Below are 15450 nucleotides of genomic sequence, written 5' to 3' on the forward strand. Positions count from 1 at the left end.
CACTGATATCAAAGTCATTAACGCCTCTCCGTGGTAAACCTATTCTCAGTTAGGGCTGCAAATGGGATTCTCCTGAGCCAATCAATCTTACTAAAGCCTGAGCAGAGCCTGTTGATCTTTAGCCACTGAATGGATACAGCTTCCCAGAAATGTGCTTGCATCTGTCAAAATTATAAGCAGCTGGCAGCCGCAGACAAAGGTCATATTTGCTGCTAGTGTGAAAATAGGATCCCAGGACAAGAAATGCTATTTAGCAGCATATCAGTTCTGGACGTGCTATTAATGTTGCAGCACAATACGAGCGTGTTGTGTGTGTCCGGCCGTGCAGGCATTTCTACACATGCCAATTATGTATTTATACGCAAAATTTCTCACATATACCCTGTGGTCCTGGATCTCGTCCAGGGCTTATTAAAACTCAGTGACATCAAAGGATGGGAAAGGTCTGCCCGAGTTTAGGAACTTGGAGAGCTTAACAATTATTTTGCAATAATTCCCTCTTAATTTATCGTCCGCTATTGCCTTGATTAAAAGCTCCCCTGCTTGATGGCGGCGCTGAAGGTACCGGCTGCCGTTAAAGGCTGATTTGGGGCAATTTCAGCGTGGCAAGAAAATGGGGCTGCTCCGTTTCCCGAGAGCCCTCTCCACACATTTGCTGTTTAATTTCTGTTGTTCCTGCCCCCAGCCCCGCTGCCTTGGGCTCCTCGTGCCCTGACCCACCCGGGCCCGACCTGGCGTTCACCGTGACGCCGGGCGCGCGGTCTCCTCTGGGGTTATAATTAGATCACAGCAGCAGGGATAAAGCCACGTAAGCCCGACTTCTGAAGCGTGCAAATGCCTGTCTCCTCCAGGAAACCTTGCTCGGCGCTGTAATTTAAAGGCCATGCGTTTTAGCTTGGGAGCTTTTAAATCATAAATCACAACGTTACCGAAATCGGGGCGTCACGGTGCTGGCTGCCAGCAGCTCCCATGCTGGGGATGGCGAGAGGATGCTCCTGAGCCCCACAAATTGAGGTGCAATTGCTCGGGGGCCAAGAAGGCTGGGCTGGCATCCCTGGGTGCGCAGGGGAGAAATCCGTGCCATTTCTCTGCCTCTTTTCTTCTCCCTTTTCTTGTGCAGGGACATTTTTGCCTTGTAGCTCACAGCTGCGGAACAATTCTCAGCCTTTTGGGTTGAGGAAAATCCCTGTGATTCCCTTCCCCTGCACAAAACACCTCTCCTGGTGTGCTGCAGATGGAGCAGAGCCCAGGGCCAGGACCTGCGCCCCCGCTCAGCTGCAGACAAGGTGCCCCAAACCTGTACGTGTCCGCGGGGGGAGCGCTGCAATTTAAGTTTATCTTATAAAAGCAAATATTCCCCTTTTGCTCAGCCCTTTAAGCAGAAACATCACGGAAATTGTTTGAAAATTGCTCCTGCAGAGCCCCTGAGCATGTCATGTTTGCAGGAGAGGTGCTGAGCCCTCGGCCATGGCCGGCACCTGCCCGCTGCTCGCAGGCATGGGGGAAATCCCACGAAGCTCACCAAGGAGCAGGCAGTGCAGTGGGAAAAATGCTAGGCAACAAGTTGAAATGGCCTGACAATAGCGAGTGCTTGTTTTGACAGCGTTTTTTTATTATTTATTTTTATTTTTTTGGTTGGTTGGGAGGTTATAATAAAATCCGCGCTTGGCTGATGGATTTTAAATAACACTTATCTCATGGATCGAGCCAGACGGTATGTAAGGCTGAGGTCCGCGTGCAGCAAGTCTGTCCTTTAATTATTCCGACCTCCTATTTTGGGTATTTGTGAGCCAGCCACTCCCCCTGAAGCCCTGCAGGGGCTGCGGATCGCAAACAGAAGTTTCCAGAATGTGACCAACCAATAAAGGTATTAAGCAAAAGTGAGCGCGAAGCTGTATGGAAAGCTTTGGAGTGGACAGGGTGTGGGAAATACATCTGATGTGAAAGAACGTAAATATATACAATTATTTTAATTCCAAAAAGAGACATGGAGGCTGGGGGAATACCTGTGAGTATAAAAATGGCTGGCAGAATTCGTTTTGTCATCACCGAGGCAGCTGCAGAGAGCTTTAGACACAATCCCCCCACCAAAAAAAAAAAAAAAAAAAAAAAAGGCAACCAGAGGAGAAGATTATCAGAAGAGGAAAGGCTTTAATAAACTGTGAAGCCCTGCTCACCCACTGAGAAGTGAAGCTTAATTAGAAGATTAAGCCGTGTGCTGGCTGCGCGTGCGGCCGTGCTGGCAGCAGAGGGGGGCTCCGGCTCCCCGGGTGCGCAGCCCCCCCATGTCCCCACCATGGGGACTCCTCGGAGCCTCTCACCCCGTTGTGTTTGGGATGACTCCATCCATCCTAAAAATGCCCACGAGCGCCGTGTGAGGCAGAGCTGGCAATGGGGCCAAAGAGATGGAGCTGGGGGTGTCCCACCTCCATCCCCTATGCTGCGCCCACCTTAGGGGCATCACCAGGCTCTCCCCGCACGCCTCAGCTCTGCCCCTTCCCCCTGTGCTTGTCCCGGCTCCCTCTGCATCGTCTGCACCATCAGCTGCCGTCGGGACGCCTGCTTATTTTACCCAAGTGCCTGCAAAATGGGAAAGCTGTCTTTAGAAGGATATAAATCGGGACAATTCATATGTCTTTATTGCTCAGGCTCCGCTGACTGCTTGGAGGGCAAAAGCGGCGCATCCCTGAGAGTTTTTGAAACGCTGCCGCGGCGCGCTGCTTTATCGGCACGCCAGTCACAATATAGATTTCAATTATGTCGAGCAACATGATGCAGAATTTATGCCTCCAATTTCTCCGTTTAGTGGTGAATCAGGCCGGCTTGTATTGCCAGCTCATCTTTATGCCAGAGTTGTTAATGTGCTCTGAACCCTCTTTAACTCCGTACGCTGAGGTCCCCGCTCAGCTTTTCTCTCCTAACAGCAAATCAGCCAGACGTCAGGAATGCTGAGAGCTGAAGCCAGCGAGCTCACGTACTGCCAGCACCTGGGGCACTTGTAGGGCAGCCCGGCAGGACCAGAGGTGTGTGCCCCATGGTGTGCCCGAGCCCCCTCGCGCTGTCCCCATGGGCTGCACATGGCCACGGGTGCCTCACCCAGGGGAGATGCTGGGATTTCACCTGCTTGGGAAAAAACCTGAGCTCTGCAGACATCACATCTCGGTCCCTCTGGAAAAACGTGCTTTTAAACACAGTCTTCCAAGATTCGGTCTTGTCAAAGAGCCAGCTCAGGCTTTTTTTATTTTGTGTGAAAATAAAGCGTGTTTGCATCCATTCGGGAGACCCGTGGGCAGGAGGAGCAGCAGAGGCAGCCGTCAGGAGCGGAGCACGTCCCAGGCAGGTTGCTCCGTGCTGCTCCCCAGGGAGCCCCCAGCGAGGTGCTGTCCCATCGCCAGCGTGGGTGCTTTTTGCACCAAGCATTTCCCAGTTTGCAGCTTTAGCCCGTGACTCATGTGCTCGCTTCTTGCCGAAGCTGCCGAGCGGCTCCTGCCGCGCCCAGGGTGCCTCCTGCTCACATACCAGTGCCCTCCGCACCCAGCGCCCCACGAACCATCCCCTGAGGGTCACACCTCCCAGCACCCTGCTCCGTTGGGTGCTACGAGCTGAAGTTATGTTCCCGCAGGGCTTTATCTGACGCCCTTTTATCTGACCTCTGTGCGCAGAACCTCTTTAGGGAGGCGCAGCGTGGCACCGTGGTGCAGCTCCCACTGCCCAGCCTTCATCCAGGGCTCTCAGGGTGCCTGAAGCAAGAATTAACCCACTGCTAATGCACAGCCCCAGGATGGGCTCATGATGGGGTCCATTTAGGGTCCCCAGAAGTGACCAGGGGTGCTGGGGCAGGCCATGCTGCAGCATCTCAGAGGTGGGGCAGGATGGGTGCCACCGCTGCAGTGCAGGGTGCGCTGCCACACTTCTGGCAACATGCTGGGTGGTTTTCCACCCAGCCACGGATTTGGGGTCAGTAAAGGAGAGCAGCAGGCAGCAGGTACACGAGTGATGGGGTGGCAGCACCCCCACACGCTGGTGACCCCAGTGCTGAGCCGTGCCCCAAGGATGTGGGCACGGAGACACCGCCACGCACCCCAAAGGGCAAAGTGCCCCTGGCGCACCCGCACACACGCGGCTTGCGAAATCTAATAACAACCGGTTTAAAAACATACTAAAAACAGAAAATTTATGTAGCATGACCCAAATTGAATTATACATTACAGCACTATAATTGATTTTTTAGAAGAGAGATTAAATTTATTTTATGCCTCACTAACTAACAGCTAGATTTACCTAATTGCTTAGAGTGCAGAGTTAGTATGATTCATTAAACCCCATACATGCCTGGGTACATTACACTGTGACTAAAGCTTCCCTGCTTCGAGCAATTAAAGTGGAGAAACTTGGGGCCTCATAAGTAATTGAATATAACAATACAGCTTGGAGTTGCTGTGGATGTCTTATTAAGTTCTTCGAGCAAAAAACACAAGTTCCCTCCGCTCTCCAGTGAATCATTTCGTGAAATTTTCTATGACTGGCGTTGTTTTCTCCTATTGCCAAAAAAAAATTGTATCTATGAGACAGATTTCATGCCTTGCTTCACAGTTTAATTTTATCAATCATAACATTTAAAAAAAAATTGACAGCACTGAGTAGACATCCCTGCTATTCCAAGGAGAGAAATTTTGGGTATAATCTAGTAACATTTGGTAATTATATACACATTGCAAAAATAAAGGTAGCAATTTAGTAAAACAGGAGTGGAGAGAAATTATCATTTTAGCTGGCAGGAATAAATTAGAATTGTTTGGCACAGTCTAATAAAATCCCACAGACGAACACATTGTGCCTGGAACAAAACAAAGCGAGCGCCGGCGGCTGGGGATGGTCGCAGGGGGAGGCTGCAGCCTTGCTTGGGTTTCTCCTCACCTACGTTAAGATAGCCATGGATGATGTCATCTCGTGGCATTTTTTTTACGTTTTTTTCCCCCCATTTCTTCAGAAATGCAGATGGGCAGCACGTTGTCCTCAGTTCCCTCGCTCCTACTCAGCATGACCGCGCATGGTTTGCCTGCTCCCAGCCTGCTTGGCTTCCACTGTTCTCCTTCCTTCACAGTTTTTTTTATCTCACCAGCAGAGAAAATGCCCTGGGTTATGAGCACCACTTGCTCCGGGGCAGGGTGCAGCCACAGGGCACCCGAAACCCTGGTTTTGGGGAGAATCTGCTCCCGCTGTCCTAGGAAACCACCGGGGGCTCACCCCTGGCCAGGTAGGACGCGCCGTGCCCTCATTGCAGCTCCTGCAGACCTGAGGTCTATAAATCCTCCTAATCAGAGGAAGGATTCATCTGTGGAATATCAAACAAGTGAACAAAGTTTGCAGAATTTGCTTATAAGAAATCAGAGGCCCCAGCGGGGCCGCGCGGCGGCTCTTGTGTTCTCGTTTCGGTGAAGAATTTTGGGTGAACAGACGCTTTGGACAATTATTAGAAAAATGATTAGTAGCCTTCCAAATGCAGGGGTGGAAATGCACATAGCATTAACATTTAATGAGCGTTGCACAATCCAGGATCATCAGTCTACTCACTTGGTGAAGCCCACAGGTCATAAAATGCAGGCAGGATTGTGTGAAGCATCTTACACAAAGGGCTTCCCATAACAAAATAAGCCCTTAATTAGCAGAGCATCAGGCAAGGCTGAGGTGCAACTTTCCCAGACATATCACCGGTGACATTAATTACTGAAGGACTTTGCATATGCATGATTTATGCCATTTTCACTTAAAGTGCTGCCGTGTCTTGTTCCTTTGTGAGGCTTTCAGGGTGAGGGCTGGGTGCCCATGGGCTGGGGTGGGAGCACGGCTGTGGCTCCATCTCTTCTCCCACTTGCAACCCAAATTTCTCATTGAGGATGCAGCCATCTGCCTGTTGCTATCTGTAGGGAAGAGCATAAGAAAGGGTTTCTTTGGTAGTGCCTGGTTATTGAGTTAGAATAAGATTTTTTATTTTTTTTTTTATTTTTTTCCTTTTTTTTTCACTGAGTTTGGAGGCCTTGGTGGCAAGCTCTTAGGGAGAAAATGTGGGAGGCTCTCAGGACATGTCCGGAGTTGGCATTGATGTTTGTATGATAGGTTTATGATAGGTTTATGATAGGATATGATGGGTTTGTGATAGGTGATGATGGGTTTATCAGACCTGGGAACATCCCGCAGCACATCCTGCGCCGCCGATTCTGGCGCACGGTCCGTGACCCGAGATACCAACGGTCCACGAGACACAAGCCAACAGATGCAGGGAGAGACAACAATTTTAAAACCATTAGGCAAATGACTGTGGTCTTCTTAATTACAACTCAAGCTGTATCACAGGAAACCTTTCAGGGAAGGAGCGCGCGGCGCTAATGGGAACGGAAACTTGTGCGCTTTATGGTCTCAAAATCCGGTTGTGTTTTCCCAGTGCTGGCCCCAGAGATGCCAGCAGTGCTGCTGCTGCCTGCTCTGCCTCACGGGGCTCCTTTGCTGCAGAGCTGTGAGCCTGGGAGTGCTGCTCCGAGGAGCTGCAGGAGAGGCTGAGCTTTTTGCTGGGAGATGCAGCGATACGGTGATCCCTCTGTGCCGTGACAATCCCAGGCTTCTTTTTATTTTTATCTTTTAAAGGAAAGATCAAGGGTTGCATTTAACAAAACGAGATGCCCTTTATGCCTGTACACACCACCATCCCTCGTAGCTGATACCATGAAGGGAGAGCATCATTAAGGAATAACGAATGGCCCTGCACGGGCTCCACCCAGCTCTCGGTGCTGGGAAGCCTAATTAGAGCGCGGAGATAACGATGGAGTGCTTGGATGAATTTGCATGGGACTCCAGCCTGTGTAGGGTATGAAAGTAATTTATTAAGCTTATTAGAGAGAAGCTTTTGTCACCGCAGGCTGAGCCCCGGTGAGCCCCTGGGACCTCCAGCACCAGCTCCGGCTCTGCCCAGGTCCCTTCCAGCCCTGAGAATTCCCAAATCCTGGGGCTAGGCCCAGGTAAGGTGGTGATGGGGAGGGAGGAATGGGTCCTGGTGCTGTGTCCAGAGGAGAGCAGGCAGTGATCCCAGTGGGATAACTGGAGACTGAGCCCGTGGCAGCAGCTTGCAGCAGGGAGCTGCGGGTACACTGGGGGCTCACAGCCCACTTCCCCCTCTGCAGCGCCTTTTTCAGCCAAGAAAACCATTTTGTTTGGCCTTGTGAAGCCAAAGGGGAAGGCAACGCTTTCTCCCAAATGTCTGGAAATCCCAGATAACCAGCAGGAAAAGAGCAACATGGGTTTTGACAAGGGGCATCCCGCTCAGTCCCTGTGTGCTGGGGCAGGGGTGGGGGGCTGCACCCACCCGGGGGCTGTGCAGCCTGCACCGAGCCTGCCCCCGACTCTGTTTTGGGTGAAAACACATTTATTTTGCCAGCTTTAGACTCGCTGCCTTTCCATTTTCCAGGGCGCAGCTTTGTTCTCGTCCAAGATGAAAGCCTCTGATCTCCTCCTTTAAAGCATTTTGCTTATTTGTGTTGGTTTGCCTCTTGTTGTTCCCTTCCCAAATTGGGGATGGCGCGTACTTGGCAGCCCCTCCGTGCAGCCGGGGAGCAGCTCCGTGGGCCAACGCCAGGGAAACCCAGCACTTTGCCCCCCCTCCGATTCCAGTTCCTGACATGGGATCGTCATTAACGCCGCTCGCCTAATGAACGCGGTCTGTGAACAATGGCAAACATGTAAACAGGTCTCGTCAGGCAAACTCTGATTAAAAGCGTGGTTTGGGTTAATTAGATGGAAGTGTCTTGGGTTGCTTTCCCTTTTCCATGAGCAGTTTTTGATGTTCGGAGAGGAAAAAAAAAATAAATTACAAAAGTTCAGGAGTTTTGGAGACGTTTATTTCCAGACCAAGGCACTTTTCTGAGGCTTCAATTGCGTTTTAGTGGAAAAGTGGCCAAGCAAAATCCTTCCAGTGGGGTGGGAGCTGCGGGTTTTTGTTGGTGCACGCAGACCATGCAGGGCTGGGGCTCTGGAGCCCTGTGGCTGCAGGACGAGGTGCAGCACCGAGCTGCTTGTAGGTTCGGGGGCTGCATTTCCAGCTCCCTGTCCCACCCCTCCTCCGGGAACCTTGCGCATTGAAAGCTTCTGTGAAGCTACCAGGGGTTTTGCATGGGAAAGGATGGGGTAAATAGGTCCTGGGAGAAAGTAGGGGGAAAAAATCCCCCAACCCAGGTAACGTGTTACTTGCATGTAGAATGCATCCTAAGCTTGTCCTGGGCATTCCCATCCCGGCTGGCAATCCTGCCCCCAGCACGTCTGGTGGGGCTGCCCCGTGCTTTCAGCCTAGGAAAGGGGTTTTAGGGTTAGCACGGGCTGAGATAGCATCTGGGAGAACCAAACCTAAGCAGCTGATCTCTCCCTGCAAAGGGTTTCCCGTAGGCACCAACCCACGGATCCCACTGCTGGGTCCCTGGGCAGATCCTGCAGCCCCGTGGTTCCCGTAAGCCTGGCTCCGGGAGGAATGTGGCAGCGGTAATTGGAGGTAATTGGCACCGACCATGCCCCGCGATACCAGGGCCACCTTCGGGGCTGCTGGAGCTTTGTTCTTTGCATATGGTTTGACCTGGGCGTGTTCCCTGCTCCGTAATTGCGTGCCGATAATCGCACACAGCCCGTGCGGCGGGCTCTTTTATGGGGCTTTTAATGCAGCCGTGACTTGCAGCAGCACAGAGAAAACGTCGACCAGAAGAGTGGGCTGATAGCCCTGGTTTGCTGCAGGAATTGCTCTGAGAAAGACACGAAAACACCCCATTAAACGCCCTGGCCCTATCCACGGGACAGCAGGAGAGGTCAGGGGTCCATGCTGCCCTCCGCTGTTAATATTTTGGACTGAGCCACACTCCGCGATGTAGAGGTTTGGGCTACAACGCGTCTGCCTTAATGAACTATAACAGCACAGAAGGCAATTATGTTTTTGTCTAGACCTGTCTAAGACCATCAACAGCACCTCATTACTTTACAGATTGTTAATGCTGTTGGCAGAAGTTGAAGATCCTCCTTGGAAAAAAAAAAAAAAAAAATGTCAAATTTATTCTCTGTTGCTACATACTTCAGCTGATGATAAATGATAAATAGGGGCTTGTAGCTAATTAGACCTTGCTTTGTCCAGAGGCAGATACATGACTGTAAACCGTAACCATGATAAAAGGAAGAGGGGAAATGGCAGAGAACTCACATGAGGTTTCTTTTGGAGATCATTAGAAGCTTTAGGGAAATTAGGAGACAAAACTGCTGCTGGTGTATCAGCACATCTTCCCTGCGTATAAGGACTTGTGGTCAGCAATTAATCACACCGCGCTCGGGAGCCTGCGCGCAGGTTTGTTATGCAAATCTCTCCATTTTGGGTCATTTCTGTGTACATTACAAACCTGGAGAGGAGGAGGATACCCCCAGCGGGGTCTTCTATCAGCACTTCTCCGGTTTCCAGAGTCAATGACCCTTTGTTTTCCTGCCTCCCCATCCCTGTCCCCACCCTGTGCCCCCTGTGCCCACCCAGCGGCCGGGTGCCGAGCGGTGCCGCGGAGACACCCAGGAGCAGGACGCAGCAAACGATTTGGGCTCTGTCCGCACACGTTGTGAAAGCAGAGCTGCGTGTTGCGAGCTGCCAGCCAGCAGTAATGGACTTGTTAGGCTCCTGATTGATGGCAGTGGCCTTGGAAATTGCCAGAAGCTCTTTCAATCTCCGTCTGGCTCGGAAGCGGCACCGCACGGGGACGGGGGAAGCGCTGACAGAGGGATTTGGGCAGCCTCACAACCAGCTGCTGAGGGAATGGTCCCCGGGCTGCTCCGTGGCACCCTGCAGGCATCAGCCCTTGGGCCCAGCAGCTCAAGACTCTGGATATTAGCAGCTGGGTGTCCCACAGGTCCCTGTGGATCTTGTCCCTGGAGCAGCCCCAGAGGGAAAGGTGCAGGGATGCGCCGTAGAGGGTGGTAACATGTAAGGCTCGGAGAAAAAAGTGTGATAGAAAAGATGAGAGGGTCAGCTTCACCTCAAACCTGAGTGACTCCGTGGTTCTGTGGTTTCCTGAATATATTCACAAGAGCTGCTGCCCATCCAGCATCCCAGGAGGTGAGCGGGGAGCAATGGTGACTGCCAGCAGCCCTCTCCATCACGTCCCAGCCCACGGTTGGGTTGAGCAGCACTGCCTTTCTGCAAAGTGCCAGCATTTGGGCAAGCTGAGCTTTGCCCCCCCTGTGTCTCTTCCTGCAGCATGCCAGGCTGCGTTTCTTTTGGAAAAAGCTGTTTCTTTACAGGTCTTCACTCCTCATTTTGTCCACGAGGATGAGGATTTCTTACCCTTTATGGTGCTCCTGAACTGGCATGGTGGGATGGCTGTGGCAGGGCTGGCTTTCCTGGCCCTTCGCCCTTAGCTCAGGGTCGCTGTGATCCATCAGTGCCACAAAGAAAGGAGCAAAATCCTACATGAGAAAGGCACCTGTAGTGCACTGGTCAGGATTTAAGGCCAGGCTTCTTGTGGAAGGTGTTATCCTACAGCAGAGAGCATCTCAGCTGTCCTTATCTCTGAGCTTCCAGGGGTGAAAATCTGCAGTGGAAACTGAGAGCAGCTGACTTCACAGCCACATCCTCTGCTTCCTTAGGGTCTGGTGACTGGAAGGGGCTGGAGGACGAGCACTGGTGGGCGAGGAGGAAGGAGAGGGGAAAACTGTGTGGGGATGGGTGTGCACATCGGTGGCTACAGCACGCCCAGTGCCTGCGTGCGCTTCCCCGGGGCTAACATCGCTCCAGCGCTCATCCACACAGCTGGGAAGCAAACAGGGCGGTTATCCTGCTCAAAAGGCACATTTGGATGGGTTGATTAATGACGAGGAGCACGCCTTCTCTTAGGAAAGTCTCCTCTTGCTCCACGCTGGTCAATGCCAGAGGGGAGGGGTGCTGTTATTAATTGGGGAATTACCCCAAACAGGCCGATGCTATCCAGAGGTATGAAGGGTGCGAGTGTCTGCCCTGGAGAGCTTTCCATCTGAGCAGACGGGGTGGGAAGTGTAAGCCTGCAAGATGTGCAAGCGTGCAGATGTTTATCTCGGAAGCTGGAAGCTTGGCAACCAGCAAGTGTCTTCATGTGACCGTGGATGGGGAAAGGGTTTTGGCTTGTTTTCGCTGGGGCTTTGGTACCAAGTCACCGTGTGGGAATGTGTACAGGAGCGGATGCGTGCTGCTTGCCCATCCCGTGTCTCAAAGCACATCTTTCCCTGAGTTTTACCCCTTTTTTTTTCGCCATTTTTCCTTTCTCTCCAGGTGAGCTAAGGACAGGGCAGCTTTTGGAGCCCCCCTCCTGCCCACAGCCCATGGGCGTTGTGGAGGTATCAGCAAGCAAGGCGAGCCCGGGGCACAGATAAAGCACTGGATGGGGTTTCATCCACAAGGGAAGCCTGTTCAAAGCAGAGCTGGTCTGGAACACGGTTATTAGGTTTGGAGGATGGAGAGCTCATTTTACAAGGGTAGACAGAATTTGCTTGCTTAATCAAGAAAAACAGCCCGTGGAGGAGATTATGCTTGAGATTAATAGATATACCAGGGACAGAAGCATGAAGGAAGATGAAATTTTGTAATGCAGATGTGAATAAATGAGGGCTTGACTTCAGAAGAAGGCTTGCAGCCCTCTGAGAGGGGAAGTACTGTGATCGCCTTGGAGAAGTTTCAAGTTTGAGGCTGATTGTGGGATCTTATGGTGTGTCTGGCTGGGAACAGGCTCTGCAGCCCTTCCAGTCCTGTGTGAAGAAAACTGGCCCTCACAGAGCTGCTACATGGAGAAATAGTTTATTTTTGTCCCTATTTTGGCCAACTCAAATGTGCCTTTCCATCAGCAGCGCAGACAGCAGGGGGGCATTCGGGTGATATCCAGGTGGCGAGGTCCCCCCTGAGCCCTGGGGACTGTGGCACTGCGTCTCCACCAGAAATCCCTGCCCTAAAACCAGTGCTCCCAGTGCAGAACCTGCTGGCAGAGCTGAGGCTTTCCATTTCCCCATTTCCCAGCCCCAGCCTCACATTGTGCCGTGCCCCATCCTCCCCGCGTCCCCCCGCGGAGCGCCTCCTTCTGCAGCAAACTTGTAGAGATCGAGGGAGCCCAAACTGCTCATCTCGGTGACCCCAATCTAATTTAGGTTGTTTATCTTCACCGCAGAAAGAAAATTAGAAAAAAAAAAAAAAAAAAAAGAAATCAAATCATAGTTGTGGAATTCATTGCAGCGTTTATTATCCTCTATTGTATTATCTTCAGCCCTAGCACAGACTTTGCAGCCACGCGGCGTTGCTTGCTCGGTGCTGTGCCAATGCGCCTCGCTGTGACCTGGAGGGATCACTATGTCTTAGGTATAAAATGTTATTTTGTTCCCTCTTTTTCAATCTTGGGGCTCGTTTCAGTGAATGTGATCATTTCAAATTGTTCTCAGCAGTGAGGTATTTTTTTTAATGGACTATTGAGCTCAGATAACAAATTTTAAATTATAACACACATGACCTGAGCCAATTTAAACTTAATCTAAAATGCCGAATAGCTACTGCTCAAAATGGCTGAAAGAACACACACACACACAGAGTTGTTGTGCAAAGAAAGTTATTGCAGTGAAGCGAGCAAGGGCTCCAACCCACAAGGAGGAGGAAGCCTTGATCGAGTAAATCACCAGACACATGATGGAGAAGGGGTGTTTAAAGCAGATTTGCGTGGACCGAAATCTCAATTAAAATATTTTTGCGTCTCCTCAAGCCGCATTAAAAAGCAGGCTGCCACAATACGATTATTATTTTTTTTTTTAGTGTTCATTTGTGTCTAGGCTGTCATTAGATTACCCAGGCTCGAGCCAGCCCACGATGCTGCTGCGAGGTGGGGTACCCAGGGAAAGGCTCGGCTTCGGGATGCTCATCACTGGCGTCCGAGGCCTTGCTGTAACTCATTAGGCAACTTGATTTAATATGTCACGCATCCATTGTGCTGTCCTCTGCCAAGGAGGGTTGTCCAGGCTTGTGGGTTTTGGTTTGAATTACTTTCATTGTGTGCAGACACAGAGCACCCCGGAGGGGCAAGGACGGAGCACGGAGTCCTGCTCGCTGGGTCTGGTCCCCTTGTTCCCGGGGGTCATCTCCTGGGATCTGGGCTGTGGAAACGCAGGGTTTTTGTGTGGGCTGCCGCAAGCCATCGCTTGGTGACGCCCGGTTATGTTAGGAGCTGCTGCCCTGATGTGAGCAGAGCACAAAACCCAGCTGGAGGTGCTCGGGTCTGGGGCCACGCTAATGGGCTGCTCCTGCATCACCTGCTGATGGTCCTCCAAGCATCACCCGTGCAATTATTAATTAAGATTTTCCCAGCTGCTTTTTGGCCAAATAGATTAGACTGAGCTCCCAGGGAATGGGTCTGGGAGAGCCTCGGAGTGCTGATAACACGTGTGGCTTGGTCCAAGGAAAACCTAAACTGAAACCAGGAAGGGAGCTCCACTTTTAGGAGCATTTGCTGAGTTTCTTGGGATGGGGAGGGAGCTGGGCGGCTCAGCCCCATGGCAGGTTGGTGTGGGTAAGGGTCCGCCAGCTCCTGCCCCCCAAAGGGAGCAGCAGAAGTGCAAGTGTGCACGGCGCTGCAGGCAGCTCCATGCTGCTCACCGTGCTGAGGGCTGTGGCCAGGACATGCCGAGCCATGCCGAGCTGTGTCATGCCATGCTGAGGTGTGCCGAGGTGTGCTGAGCCGTGCCGTGCTGTGCCATGCTGAGCTGCGCTGTGCCAAGCCGTGCCATGCTGTGCCGAGCCAAACTGAGCCATGCGAGGCTGCGCCAAGTCGTGCTGAGCCACGCCGTGCCAAACTGTGCCAAGCTGAGCCATTTGCAATCTGTGCCAAGCCGTGCCAAGCCGTGGGAGCAGCCGTGACAAGCCCGCAACCATAAACCCTGTGTGCAGGAAATCATCCGTGCTGAATAAAATGACAACAGAGCTGTAATGCTTTGTGGAGTGTGTTTAATGAAAATATCAGCCCGGGCCTATGACATGAGGCATTCATGTATAATAAAATGAGGTTCCTGAAACACTTCAGAGCATAAACCATCTGGTCTGCTGTGATGTACTAACAGCTTTGACTAATTTTTAATGCAGGTTTTATGACGGATATGCACATCATGCTACCCATGCATAAGGAAGATACAGCCTGGCTGCACTTTGAACTGAACTGACTGATGATGAATTTGTCTCCCATTTTAATTACTTTCTGTACATTAAAGGTGTAGTGGACCATGTGAAGTGCTTTGTCTGTCTTATCCCCTCTGTGTCCCCACGTTTCTGTAAAGTGCTGGAGCTGCCTCCACTCCCTTATCTGCAGCGACGTGTGCGGGCAACAGAAAAAAGGGAGATGGAGTAAAAAACGCCGCAGATAGGATTCGGTCAATAAACACATCAAGCCACCAGCAACAAGCACATTTCATGAGGTTAATTAGTTCTTATTAATTATGTCCCTGGAAATGTTCTGCAGCCCATATGGCAAGGCTTGGTGCTGCCTGGTGGTGCTTTGCAGGGAGAGCTCACCATTTCACTCAGCACAAATCAAAGCCGTGCCCAGCGTTTGCAAAAGGCTTTCAGCCTGAAATCTCTGCTTGTGCTGCCACGCTCTCAGCTGTCTCTCGCCAGCTTCTTTCTCTTTAATGAATTTTTAAAACACTTTATCAGCTTCAGAACATATTTGTTTAACGCAGCCTGAGTGGAACCATTCATCTGAGCAAGCCCCAGCCGTGGGGATGCTGCTGAAATGGACTTGGCCTCGTCGGGCTGAGCCATGACCAGCACTGGTGGTGAAACCCAGGCAGGACTTCTGCCCGTTTCACACTGACTCTGCAGCCTGGTTTGTGAGTGTCTGGATTCCCGGGAGAGCCATTTCCCTGAGGGGAACTCGGTTTTGGAAAGGGGAGCATCTCCTCCGCTGGATTCTTCTGACCAAATGTGAATGACTCCTGATTTCAGCTTGGAAGGGCCGTGCCCCAGTTTCTCCAACTTTTCCCATCTTTCAAAACAAAGGAGAATAAGAAGAAGTCTGAAAATAGTTTTTCTTCCTTAAATTGCACATATTTATCATGGAGGAATGTGTTTTGATCAGAAAAGTAGCTTTTATTCAGTAAAAAAGGGACTTGTGAGTGGCTGAAGCTGTGCATGTGTGCATGCTCCTGCTAAAGCCCTGCACGGCCCAAGCTGAACATGATTTTCTTTACTGGTTAGCTACGATATTAGGACTTAACTTGTCATTTAAAACGCATGACAGGACTTCAGTAAACAAGATGAAGACTTTTTATAGCTCCCCTTTCTCTCTCTTTCCATTGTGCGTGGAACAGGACAGACCATTAATTGCAAATACATTATCTAATGACTCTCGTCTTTTGTTTATTCAGAAAGTCATTTGTGAACCGATCACG

Source organism: Anas platyrhynchos, chromosome 11 (assembly GCF_047663525.1).
Source record: "Anas platyrhynchos isolate ZD024472 breed Pekin duck chromosome 11, IASCAAS_PekinDuck_T2T, whole genome shotgun sequence".
In the NCBI taxonomy this organism is placed as follows: domain Eukaryota; kingdom Metazoa; phylum Chordata; class Aves; order Anseriformes; family Anatidae; genus Anas; species Anas platyrhynchos.